The 14,348-nt window shown below is 42.4% G+C and overlaps 1 long non-coding RNA gene across 3 annotated transcripts; it reads left to right on the top strand.

Annotated features, from left to right (window-relative positions):
• Positions 1-806: 806 nt before the first annotated feature.
• On the top strand, positions 807-6,772 carry LOC116355069 (uncharacterized). Of its 3 annotated transcripts, none has more exons than XR_004204287.1 (4): positions 807-1,370; positions 1,549-1,662; positions 1,774-5,913; positions 6,231-6,772. It is a non-coding gene; the product is annotated as an uncharacterized LOC116355069 (long non-coding RNA). The 3 variants fall into 3 exon arrangements; XR_004204286.1 differs by having other exon boundaries at positions 1,549-1,948; positions 2,051-5,913; XR_004204285.1 differs by having other exon boundaries at positions 1,549-5,913; positions 6,231-6,771.
• The last annotated feature ends 7,576 nt before the right edge of the window (positions 6,773-14,348 follow it).

Genomic DNA, 14,348 nt, shown 5'->3' with positions numbered 1-14,348 from the left:
TCCTGGCCCTGGGACATCAATGGTTACACATTGTAACTATGCAATAGACTAGAAACAGGATTGAACTAGTTAAAGGCTGATTTGTAATTCATATATACAGAAATATAATTTTAAAACAGTACACTACACTTCCTATGCATCATGTAAATACTCTAAAACCGGTTCATCTCAATATTTAACTCCATCTGCATTGATGAGGCTCCCAAGTGAGGCAGCAGTCTAAGGCACTGCATCTGTGGTAGAGGCGTCACTACAGACACCCTGGCTCGAATCCAGGCTCTATCACAACCGGCCATGACTGGGAGTCCCATAGGGCGGTGCACAATTGGCCAGTGTAGGCCGTCATTGTAAATAAGAATGTGTTTCTGGATGACCAGGGACATCTGGGACTGACTGAATTCAGGCATGTGAAGGCTACCTGTGTCCTGCATAACTTCATGATGGACACGAGGACCAGGAGGGGCTCTGCAGCTTCCTGCAGTGTGCCAGAGGAGAAGTCTGCAGCTCTGCAGGATGTTTCAAGGATGGGGTCCAACAATGCAGCAAGAGAGGCAATCCATGCGATCTTCACCTCCTACTTCTTTGAAGAGGGTGCTGTTCCCTGGCAACACTATGCTATCCAAGGACCTCTATACCAGAGGAAGGCCCTAAAAATTGTCAAAGCCACCCTAGTCATGGACTGTTCTCTTTGCTACCGCACTGGAGCGGTAGCAGGTACTGGAGTGCCAAGTCTAGGTCCAAAAGGCTTCTTAACAGCTTCTACACCAAGCCATAAGACAGCTAATCAAAGGGCTATCCAGACCCCACTTTTACGCTGCTGCTACTCTGTTTATTATCTATGCATAGTCACTTTAACTCTACCTACCTACATGTACATATTACCTCAACTAACCGGGTTCTCCCGCACATTGACAGTGTACCGGTACCCCCTGTATATAGCCTCGCTAGTGTTATTTTACTGCTGCTATTTAACTTACTTTTTACTTTACCTTAAAGGTTAAGGGCGTGTAAGTAAGCATTTCACTGGAAGGTAATACCTGTTGTATTTTGCTCATGTGACTAACATTTGATTTGACTCTTCCATTTACTTAGCTATGTCAACTGCAGTTACTCAATTCCCAGTTTCTCTCCCTTTAATTTCTACTTCTCAGGTGAGGGTGCTGTTTAGGTAAGGATGTGATGTCTGTCCAAAAACAAAACAGGCTGTTAAGATTCACCCATATTGAATAAATGTAGAACAATTAGACACCCTATAACCCACACACTCATGTATCAATCTGATTGATGGATTGTGTTGTGCAGGTTCAGGTGTATAACTGTGGCTCCTTCCACCTTCAAAGAATATGCAAGAGGGTCAACTATGGAGAATAGTAAGACACTTCATTATTTCTACAACTACGCTATATTGTTTGTCCTCGTGTGTCTGTGCATGTTTTCCGCAAAAAAATACTCACATTCCTGTTGAACACTTTCTCTTTAACTACCTTTATTTCTCAAGAACAGTCTCCTTCACATCCCTCTCTCTCCCCTTCTCCCTAAATCCTCTAGGTTGTCGGTGAACAGCATCAACTCCCGAAAATCAGCAGAGGTGTTAGCTTTGCTGGCTGAACACCAGCAATTAAACAGAGACTCTTTGTCCCTTGCAAACTCAACAAACATACAGTGAGGTTTTTATTTGTGGTTCCTGAAGCACTGCCTATAAGCTTCAGGCACCAACTCAGAAGCCCAAAACACAGTAGTTTTAACTGTATCGTAGTGTAAATTGTCTTCCAGGGAGAGAGCAGCTACTACCTCCTGGACTTTCCCAGACAATTTACATCACAACAGGAGCGGCCAAACCTCGATTGGCCAATGCAGCGCAGTGGCAGTGCAGCGCACTCAAACGCAGAGAAATACGAATCAACTCCCGGAATGGATGGACTAAAGCTATATTTTTACTCACATCGAGGTGGGCTTGATGAGCAGGTTGTGGAGTCGCACTGGAGCCAGCATCTAGCTCCAGTTGTCAGATCCTAACCTCCTTGTCGATTTCCATTTTCCTCATTTCTAGATCAAACTGCATCCGTCTATCTTTTTGCTCCATTTCTAAAGGGGCCAGCCTCACCTTCAGCCTAACGGTCCTGTCTGAACGACCCGAAGCAGAAGATAAAGGGTCAAATCGGGGCAATGTAAAGGGGGTACGAGCAACTCCTTCCTCCGCCCTGTCCTCCGACTTGGCATCGGAAGGTCTATCAGTCTCCTCTCCTGAAGCCTCACTCATCTTTCAATGGGAGAATTCATTAACTCACTAAACCCTCCCTGACTAGCACCAAAAGCTCAGCCTTTAGGGCTTTCGCAGGGACGAAGAGTCCATAATGGTCAGCTATAGCGACAAGGTCTACTTTCCGCAACCCCACCAAACGATCAACAGATGGCGCTTCAATAAATTTGGAGATGGCCGAGGCAGCCATTTTGTACACTGCAGTCTACTGAACACACAAACTATACAAGTCATCCAAACTCACAACCTACCATCCCACCACAATCACTAACCACAGAGAGCTCAGCGCAGCAGGGTCCGGTGGGTTTAAAGGAATTATCCCGGATGAGCCCCCATTATGTTACATATGCCTCTAGGAAGAGGGAACGCAACACCCTGCTACAACTCAACTCCCCATGGTGTGGAAGAGGTATAGGACTGTAGGTGCGAGTAAGGATGACAAAGGCAGAGAATGTACCGCTTACAGGGAATTTATTGATTCCTTCACACGGTAAATTTGAGGAAAAGGGGCTGGACGGAACCAAAGCAAAGAAACTAAATGTCAAAGCCCACGCTCCTACCTTACCTGCCTACCCACGACTTACTGAACTCAGCACCACCTGGTGCACTAACCAAAATACAGGGGGTGGTCCGCCCAGGCCTTACCTAGTGTGCATAGAGAGTGAATACTACAGGTTATGTATGCCCGCAGGCCTCTAGCCTAAGCACTCCCTAGGTGCATTCACCCCCTAGGAACAAAAGCAGAATAATTACTAATCATAACAGTCCTTTTGGCATACACATACCTTTGCAGAACCAGCTACAAAATACTATACACAAACTATTTGAGCAACAACCAACACAAGACATAACAATAAGCTCTTTCTAAGAAACAACCAACACAGGCTATCACCCTCAGCTCTCTTAATAACAACAATCAACACAGAACACACTAATCATCGCTCTTTTGAGCAACAGAACACTGGCTTATATAGCTTCAGAAGGAGTCGGTAATTGAAGACAGCTGTTTCTGACAAGAGGGCGGGGTCAGCTCCAATCATCAATGGGGCTGACCAATCAGCTGCTTGGGGGAATTTCAGGAAGCCATCCTGAAACACACACATACAAACAAAACCTCAACACAGAAACGGGTACGTCACACAGATCAATGCAGATGAAGGAAATTAGATATTGAGATGAACCGGTTTTAGATTATTTACATGACGCATAGGAAGTGTAGTGTACTGTTTTTTAAGTTACATTTCTGTATATATGAATTACAAATCAGCCTTTAACTAGTTAAATCATATTTCTTGTCTCTATTGCAGTTACAATGTGTAACAATTGACGTCCCAGGACCAAGATTGGTAAACACTGTTGAAGTGTTTAATTGTAATACATAAATGCAGATACAGCATCAATCAAAGACTGGAATTTGATACTCCTGGTATTGGATATGACTGAAAAATAATCTCATTCACACCTGAAGTGCACCTTTATTTACCAAAGTAGAGTACATGATCAGTGAATGTATAAAATGTACAGGCTACAATGTGGGGATGCTTGGTAATAACTACATGTATATACGAGTTGCATCCTTGGCACAAAGTTATATTATATTCTACTCAATCCATAGGCTTCATTAATGCCATTCAGACAGGTTTGAAGTCGATACAACTGGCTATGATAGCTGAGGTTCATAACTAGGTTCTGATGCCAAAAGTTTTACGGTCCATACACAGATCGGCTACATAGCTAACATTAGCTACACACCACACCCATAGGCATACAGGCATTTGTATCCTCCACTGCACAATAAGCAAGAAAATAGTTACAGTAGCTAGCTACGTTACTTCATCTATCTGCATTGCATGGCAAATATCAGCAAAGCAAGATCACAAAATTGTACCTTACATTTGCAGTAAATGCTTTAGCTAGCTAGATTCTTCACATCCACTATTTCACAACAGCTTGGGTTGCTGGTTGTTTCAGGAGTCCCTAAAACATTAAACAACCAGAATTACAATTTCATACTCATGTCACAACACCCATTAAGCTAGCTGGCTATCTAGTCAGCTAGCTTGCTAAATCTCGATTTTCCTAAATTAACTTTATGACAACAAAATATGCGTAATCGTTTGTCTCCACATTAACTAACATATTCCTGTCATGTTTTGCCTGATTCGTTATAACGTTGTAATCACTTACACTTGCCTCCGTCCCATATTGACATAGTTTCCTTATATACATGTTATTACATTTGATACTCCTCTGGAGTGAATGTAACATTGTGTGTTCTAATAAATTCTGGATAATCATATAGTTGTCCAAAGTTTGTATTTTTCACCGCTTCCCGCCGACATTTGCAATGCAATGCAGCTGAAGTAACGTAGCTAGGTAACTATTTTCTAGCTTATTCCCTTCAGGAACAAAAACAATGGCCATTTACAATGCCAGACCTGCCGTGTGGTACTGGCACATGACGTGGGCGCTATTGAGTCTCGGCAGCTAACCAAGCGAGGGTCATTATATACAACAGTTAGATCGATGGATATGTTCCCCTGACCAATTATAACGATGAACAAAATGTTATAATTGTTTACGGTTGAAAATTTGGAACTGGCTCCAGTGTAGGCCCTTTGCGATTTGATATAGCGCTGAGCGTCTATTTAAACAATGAGGCCCAAGAGGGTGTGGTATATGGGTTATATATACCAAGGCTACGGGTTGTTCCACACGACGCAACGCGGAGTGCCTGCATACAGCCCTTAGCCGTGGTACATAGGCCATATACCACTAACCCCCAAAGTGCCTTATTGCTTTTACAAACCGGTTGCCAACACAGTAATGCAAGAAACTACATATCTATATTGAAAATGTTGCTTTAATAAATACATTCACAATAAATACATACTGCCAGAAAAAGTAGTCCGGACGAAAGTATCAACGCTAAACTGGTTGCTATGCAACATAACCACAGGCAAGATGGCAAGTTTACATTAAAATAATGCAAAAACCGAGCATTAGCGCCCCTTTATAGAATGACTAACACATGACAATTATTTATTAACATTGATCTGAATGTTGTCATTTATTGTGCACAAATGAAAAAAAAAATCCGTGTTTGTTGGCTCCACGCTACTTATAAATGGATGACGAGGTAGTAGTTTGTGTACATCTATGACGAACCAGCTATTTTTCATGGTTTTGGCAGCATTGTTACGAGGGTGTTCACTCCTATCGGCTCTTGACATGTGTACATTGAAACACAGGGGGAAACAACGTTAGCTAATAGTTAGGACTACACAACGACCGGTTATATTGTCAGGGTAAATTTAGAATGATGTAACTAGCTAACTAACAGTTACATATCATACGTATCCATTCACTGCTTTGTCGCACCCCTCTTCCTCAACTTTTTAATTACGCTGAGAGACGACACATTGTTGCGCGTTGTGATTTCGGTGTCCTGTATATTCCATGCCAGACTGAGAGGGGGTCATTGATATGTCGGTTCAAATCCAGCGGCAATTTAGCTGCTAATCCCATTTTTTTCGCAATTCATGTTTCTCATTTAACCATAAAAGTCCCGTAAAATGACTTTCAGCTCCATTTTGGTTGTATTCACAAACTCACAATGTATCCCTTGTTCGGCGAACCAGTCAGTGAAGCGGGTAAGTGCCCACTTTTGTTTGTTTCACAATTCGTTTCGGTTTCTCAAATTCATTTTAACGTTTATTTTCTACATCGTCATGTGGAACTATTATTGCTGTAGCCATTTTATCGAGGTGAAAAGGCGCAATGATATCATGGTGACCGTATACAGTCTCACATTCACACGGCTAAATGCTGTTTTTAGCCAATCAGCATCCAGTATGCAAACTACCCGGTTTATAAAGAGCTCTATACTAAGAATAACGCATCTGACCGAGAGTGTCGCTTCTGACCTGTAAAGTTTCTGACTGAGGGTCCCTTTTATTCAACACCTCAGTTCAGATGAGGACAAGGAGTCATCCTCCAGTGAAAATGAGAGGACGATCGGGACAGACCGGACATCCTGGTACCTGGTCACATCCAGCTGTGACCTGTCAATCAAGGCAGGTGGGGCGGAGCTCCACCTGTTTTGAGGGAGGCCCAACATGTTTTGCATGTTATTCTGACATCAATACCTGTCACATATCCGCTTTTAAAAAAATGTGAATAAAATAATTGACTTAATATAGCCACATATACAAACTTGGTCTCTTTTTTGCTTTCTTGAGTAAGGCAGCTCCAAAATGCAGGTGTTCAGCCTAGTTTAGTGCTTTTTGTGGTGGTGGGGCAGCCAGCGGAAAATGCGGAGCGAAGGGGTTGGTAAAGTTCTCCAGTTGCGCCGTGATTGGGGAATGTTCTCCAGTTGCACCGTGATTGGCTCAGTGTTCTGTCTCATAGGGACACGACAACACCGTAAAATCTAAGTACCCATCCAAGTAGGCTCCAGGTTATTGGCCACAGATACAATGACGTCAAATTACATTATATCTACAGTAGCGTGGTTTTCCTATAGGAGGAAGCAGAATGCAGAGTACCTTTAATTTATATATATGCACTGCTCAAAAAAATTAAGGGAACACTAAAATAACACATCCTAGATCTGAATGAATTAAATATTCTTAATAAATACTTTTTTCTTTACATAGTTGAATGTGCTGACAACAAAATCACACAAAAATTATCAATGGAAATCAAATTTATCAACCCATGGAGGTCTGGATTTGGAGTCACTCTCAAAATTAAAGTGGAAAACCACACTACAGGCCGATCCAACGTTGATGTAATGTCCTTAAAACAAGTCAAAATGAGGCTCAGTAGTGTGTGTGGCCTCCACGTGCCTGTATGACCTCCCTACAACGCCTGGGCATGCCCCTGATGATGAGGAGCCAACTCCTGGACAGTCTGTGGTGCAACGTGGCGTTGGTGGATGGAGCGAGACATGATGTCCCAGATGTGTTCAATTGGATTCAGATCTGGAGAACGGGCGGGCCAGTCCATAGCATCAATGCCTTCCTCTTGCAGGAACTGCTGACACACTCCAGCCACATGAGGTCTAGCATTGTCTTGCATTAGGAGGAACCCAGGGCCAACCGCACCAGCATATGGTCTCACAAGGGGTTTGAGGATCTCATCTCGGTACCTAATGGCAGTCAGGCTACCTCTGGCGAGCACATGGAGGGCTGTGCGGCCCCCCAAAGAAATGCCACCTCACACCATGACTGACCCACCACCAAACCGGTCATGCTGGAGGATGTTGCAGGCAGCAGAACGTTCTCCACGGCGTCTCCAGACTCTGTCACGTCTGTCACATGTGCTCAGTGTGAACCTGTTTTCATCTGCCAATCTTGGTGTTCTCTGGCAAATGCCAAACATCCTGCATGGTGTTGTGCTTACAGCCCAACACCCAGCTGTGGACGTCGGGCCCTCATACCACCCTCATGGAGTCTGTTTCTGACCGTTTGAGCAGACACATGCACATTTGTGGCCTGCTGGAGGTCATTTTGCAGGGCACTGGCAGTGCTCCTCCTGCTCCTCCTTGCACAAAGGCAGAGGTAGTGGTTCTGCTGCTGGGTGGTTGCCCTCCTACGGCCTCCTCCACATCTCCTGATGTACTGGCCTGTCTCCTGGTAGCGCCTCCATGCTCTGGACACTACGCTGACAGACACAGCAAACCTTCTTGCCACAGCTCGCATTGATGTGTCATCCTGGATGAGCTGCACTACCTGAGCCACTTGTGTGGGTTGTAGACTCCGTCTCATGCTACCACTAGAGTGAAAGCACCGCCAGCATTCAAAAGTGACCAAAACATCAGCCAGGAAGCATATGAACTGAGAAGCTGTCTGTGGTCACCACCTGCAGAACCACTCCTTTATTGGGGGTGTCTTGCTAATTGCCTAAAATTTCCACCTGTTGTCTATTCCATTTGCACAACAGCATGTGAAATTTATTGTCAATCAGTGTTGCTTCCTAAGTGGACAGTTTGATTTCACAGAATTCTGATTGACTTGGAGTTACATTGTGTTGTTTAAGTGTTCCCTTTATTTTTTTGAGCAGTGTACATTATTCATAACCTTTACATGAAATTGTATACACATTACTACATGATAGGAATACCGTTTGATACACTGTATCCCTCATGGGACCTTTAGTGACCAGAGGTGGGCCAACCGTTTAAAATCTTCTTTAATTTTTATTGAGGAACAGTGCATTGTTAGTTAGAGTACTTCAACATTATTACAATGAAATGAATGTTGTAAAAGTGTATGGTGTAAATTAAAGTGATCCGTCTTTGAATTTACTTCATTTTGGTTAATTTCAGCAGCATATTCCTCTTTGGCATTTGTTTGTCTGTCTGTTCCCCGTTGGTGTTCATATGTCTTTGTGCCCACAACTTGAAATGAAAGGCCATAGTATGAGTTATAATACCCATAAAACCTAACGGCCAAACAAGAATATCGTTCCAATCTTTTTTCCACCATTAATTTTTCCCGTAGGGTATTTTAGAAACACTTAAAGTAAGGGCTGTGTTTTGTGTAGGCTTACCCTGTCGTGACGTTTTGATAACCGTCAAACACAACGTAGCAGCCAAGTAGCATACTACAGTGGGGAGAACAAGTATTTGCAACACTGCTGATTTAGCAGGTTTTCCTACTTACAAAGCATGTAGAGGTCTGTACTTTTATTTCATAGGTACACTTCAACTGTGAGAGACGGAATCTAAAACAAAAATCCAGAAAATCACATTGTATGATTTTTAAGTAATTCATTTGCATTTTATTGCATGACATAAGTATTTGATCACCTACCAACCAGTAAGAATTCCGGCTCTCACAGACCTGTAAGTCTTTCTTTAAGAAGCCCTCCTGTTCTCCACTCATTACCTGTATTAACTACACCTGTTTGAACTCGTTACCTGTATAAAAGACACCTGTCCACACACTCAATCAAACAAACTCCAACCTCTCCACAATGGCCAAGACCAGAGAACTGCGTAAGGACATCAGGGATAAAATTGTAGACCTGCACAAGGCTGGGATGGGCTACAGGACAATAGGCAAGCAGCTTGGTGAGAAGGCAACAACTGTTGGCGCAATTATTAGAAAATGGAAGAAGTTCAAGATGACAGTCAATCACCCTCGGTCTGGGGCTCCATGCAAGATCTCACCTTGTGGGGCATCAATGATCATGAGGAAGGTGAGGGATCAGCCCAGAACTACACGGCAGGACCTGGTCAATGACCTGAAGAGAGCTGGGACCACAGTCTCAAAGAAAACCATTAGTAACACACTATGCCGTCATGAATTAAAATCCTGCAGCGCACGCAAGGTCCCCCTGCTTAAGCCAGCGCATGTCCAGGCCCGACTGAAATTTGGAAATGATGATCTGGATGATCCAGAGGAGGAATGGGAGAAGGTCATGTGGTCTGATGAGACAAAAATATAGCTTTTTGGTCTAAACTCCAATAGCCGTGTTTGGAGGAAGAAGAAGGATGAGTACAACCCCAAGAACACCATCCCAACCATGAAGCATAGAGGTGGAAACATCATTCTTTGGGGATGCTTTTCTGCAAAGGGGACAGGACGACTGCACCGTATTGAGGGAAGGATGGATGGGGCCATGTATCGTGAGATCTTGGCCAACAACCTCCTTCCCTCAGTAAGAGCATTGAAGATGGGTCGTGGCTGGGTCTTCCAGCATGACAACGACCCAAAACACACAGCCAGGGCAACTAAGGAGTGGCTCCATAAGAAGCATCTCAAGGTCATGGAGTGGCATAGCCAGTCTCCAGACCTGAACCCAATATAAAATCTTTGGAGGGAGCTGAAAGTCCGTATTGCCCAGCGACAGCCCCGAAACCTGAAGGATCTGGAGAAGGTCTGTATGGAGGAGTGGGCCAAAATCCCTGCTGCAGTGTGTGCAAACCTGGTCAAGAACTACAGGAAACATATGATCTCTGTAATTGCAAACAAAGGTTTCTGTACCAAATATAATATTAAGTTCTGCTTTTCTGATGTATCAAATACTTACAGTGCCTTGCGAAAGTATTCGGCCCCCTTGAACTTTGCGACCTTTTGCCACATTTCAGGCTTCAAACATAAAGATATAAAACTGTATTTTTTTGTGAAGAATCAACAACAAGTGGGACACAATCATGAAGTGGAACGACATTTATTGGATATTTCAAACTTTTTTAACAAATCAAAAACTGAAATATTGGGCGTGCAAAATTATTTTTTCGTTGCATATATAATTATGCATAACTTAACACATTATTAATACTCGTTATGTTTTGTATTTCTTTTTGGTTTTCAAGTTTTGTGCTTTCAATCTCTTAGGAACCCGATGGAGGAAATGGAGGAAGTCAAAAGCTCCAGCTGAAATGGAGGAAGTCAAAAGCTCCAGCTGAAATGGAGGAAGTCAAAAGCTCCAGCTGAAATGTCATTATCAGTTGTCCGACGAGAGATGGAAATAAGAGTGTACATAGTGTGATTATAGATCAGAGGGCATAAGTCTCAGAGGGGTAAACCTAATCATCAACTGTGAATATGAATCATATTTTATTTCTTCTTCGTGCTTTATTTTTTTATTTCCAAGTTTATATAATGTTGAACAGCATGGAGTTAATGTTCAAAGGGGGAACTGATGAGTTCTAAATATCCTTATTCATGTTACTGAGGGAGGGAGGGGATTGTAGAATGTTTACGTTCCGTCAGAACATGTTATTGTTAGACATCAGGTATTCTATGGAAAGGAGAAGGGTCACAGTCTGGTACAAGGACAGCCGTGAGTTGGGGAGGAGTGGGGAATTTGGGCAGAGGTCAGGTTAGATGAAGTGAGAAAGAACAGGCATCACTAAAGTTCTGTCTAACAACAGAGATATAGTGGCTATCCCGATGTGTAAGGAGGAGACTCAGCATAGGAGGTAGGTTTAAACACCAGTGCTTGTGTAAATATGTTTTTGTCTTACGCAACTGTGTGACCCAGTGGGTGAATCAACTTGGTTTGAGTTTTTAATCTGTTTAATGAAGACATAAAAACAATGCAATAACTCATATAGAATCATGTAGTAACGAGAAAAAAAGTAAAGCTTCTGAATTAGCAGTGAGTGATCAATAGTATGGAAAGCCTTTGACAGGTCAATGAAGAAGGCAGCAGAATGTTTTATCCATAAAGTTAACCACATCCCTAATTGTAATTAGGGATGAGGCAGAGATAGTGCTATGGCCTGGTTGAAAACTCGACTGATGTACATTTAGAAAAAATTTCACAGATAAGAAAGATCTTAGTTGAGAATGAATCAAAAATTCAAATATTTTAGCTAGGAAAGAAAGTTTATAAAATAGGCCAATAATTATTTAGGTCACAAGGGTCACCACCACAAGGGGGAGTACATTGGCCGCTTTCCAAACTTGGGGATAGAACCAATTAATGATGCCTGAGCCTGTTATATTTTATATTGTATAGGCTTAGGCCAATTTTTTGAAGTTGAGGAGGCTCATAGCATCTTATACGAATAACATTTTCAAGAAATAACGTTATTTCTTTATTATTTTTTATTATAAACACTTAAAAATGTTATTATAAACACAACAATTACACAGTTACTATGCCAATCACACTTTCACTCGGCATTAGTTGTACCAGGGATTTACAAACTTGTTCCTGGAGAGCTACAGTCTTGTAGGTTTTCACTCCAACAGGTGAGCTTGTTTAGGGTTGGATTGGAGTGAAAACCTATGGGACGGTAGAGCTCTAGGTACAAGGTTTGAGGACCGTGGGGTCATAGAGACAGAGTGGGCTGATTCGAATATGCTGTGCCAGAGCACCGGAATATAGCAGCATGGTGCATCATCCAGAAACATATTTTCCATAAATTATATGTTTGAATTTTCTAAATACTTTTCATTGGGAAAGCAGATCAAGCTTTTTAATAAAAAGTAGTGCTTTGGCGGTCACAACATTTCGTCAGCCAGTGTTTGTCAAGCAATTATAGTGCTGCATTGTGCCCTTCTCCCTGAGTGTGCTGCGCAATCTGATACGTCTCTCACTCACACAGCTCTCTGTCAGGTCTTTCTTGCAGGCTACAAGTGAAGACAGACACATCAGGGACGCAACTGCGCACGTCCTTATCCAATTCCGAGGTGCATATTGAAGATATTGGAAGAACCGTCCACATTTACTTTTTGTCAGCCAACAAGATGAGTAGGCCTAACGAACAGCAAAAGCACTAGCCAATGTCAAGCTACTATCCCCCATAGTACAAAAGTCAACCAAAAGTCAAGTATTCCAAACATAGTCTGGGACAGTTGTGGGATGTGATAGATCCCAAATTAACACAACCACTAGCATGCAATGTGGCTGACACAACAGTTCAGAACATTTAGCTTAAAATGTTGATAAACTATTAAGCTATTTCTTCACATTATAAGCGCAGCAAAGCACTATAAGCACAAATGTTCCATTAGTGTGCAACACAGTTATCAAAAGTGAATGCAATTATGCATGGAATGATTTTATTATAAGATGCTTTTTTATGGTGAAAATTATCTTCCCCAAACTTGAAACTCACACACTGCTTATATATTTGGGCTCCTGAGTGGGGCAGCGGTCTAAGGCACTGGATATCAGTGCTAGATTCTTCACTACAGACCCTGGTTCGATCACGGGCTGTATCACAACCGGCAGTGATCGGAGGTCCTATACGGTGGCGCACAATTGGACCAGTGTCATCTGGTATCAGGGAGGGTTTGGCTGTCATTGTAAAAAAAAAAAGTTCTTAACTGACTTGTGTAGTTAAATGAAGGTTAAATAAGAAAAATGAAGGTGCATTTTTAGGTGAAAATTATCTTCCCGAAACTTGAATCTCAAGCGCTGTGTAGGTATGCCAGTTAGGCTCTACACCCCTTGTAAAGCTGATTAATGTGCTTTATTTTAAGAAGTTATTTGGCCAATTTAGTTGTGATACAAACCTTATTAAAACATATAGGCCCATGGGCTAGGCTACATGAGGTGTGCAACTGATTCGTACAAGTCGCAAAAAAACACATTGTTTCTTATTCTTATCATTCACAAGTGATAATATATAATTCACAAGTGATAGGCTAATATTGTCACCCATCAGACTATTCTTGATTTAATATTTTCTTTACATATACAAAATAATATAGGTGTGACATTTGTTTTGATTTAGAATGGACCATTATCATGCACGAAACCGGGACAGAGGAAAAAAATGCCTCTTTGCTTGACATCATGGGAAAATCTAAAGAAATCAGCCAAGACCTCAGAAAAATAATTGTAGACCTCCACAAGTCTGGTTCATCCTTGGGAGCAACTTCCAAATGCCTGTAGGTACCGCGTTCATCTGTACAAACAATAGTACGCAAGTAAAAACACCATGGGACCACGCAGCCGTCATACCGCTCAGGAAGGAGACGTGTTCTGTCTCCAAGAGATGAATGTACTTTGGTGCTAAAAGTGCAAATCAATCCCAGAACAACAGCAAAGGAACCTTGTGAAGATGCTGGAGGAAACAGGTACAAAAGTATCTATATCCACAGTAAAATGAGTCCTATATCGACGTAACCTGAAAGGCCGCTCAGCAAGGAAGAAGCCACTGCTCCAAAACCACCATAAAAACTGCCAGACTACGGTTTGCAACTGCACATGGGGACAAAGATCATACATTTTTGGACAAATGTCCTCTGGTCTGATGAAACAAAAATAGAACTGTTTGGCCATAATGACCATCGTTATGTTTGGAGGAAAAAGGGTGAAGCTTGCAGGCCAAAGAACACCATCTCAACTGTGAATCACGGGGGTGGCAGCATCATTTTGTGGGACTGCTTTGCTGCAGGAGGGACTGGGGCACTTCACAAAATAGATGGCATCATGAGGCTGGAAAATTGTGTGGATATATTGAAGCCACATCTCAAGACATCAGTCAGGAAGTTAAAGCTTGGTCGCAAATGGGTTTCCAAATGGACAATGATCCCATGCATACTTCCAAAGTTGTGGCAAAATGGCTTAAGGACAACAAAGTCAAAGTACTGGAGTGGCCATCACAAAGCCCTGA

The sequence above is a fragment of the Oncorhynchus kisutch genome, linkage group LG19 (assembly GCF_002021735.2).
Source record: "Oncorhynchus kisutch isolate 150728-3 linkage group LG19, Okis_V2, whole genome shotgun sequence".
Classification (NCBI taxonomy): Eukaryota; Metazoa; Chordata; class Actinopteri; order Salmoniformes; family Salmonidae; genus Oncorhynchus; species Oncorhynchus kisutch.
Note: the sequence above shows the minus strand (reverse complement) of the source record. Positions and strands in the feature narration are given on the sequence as shown.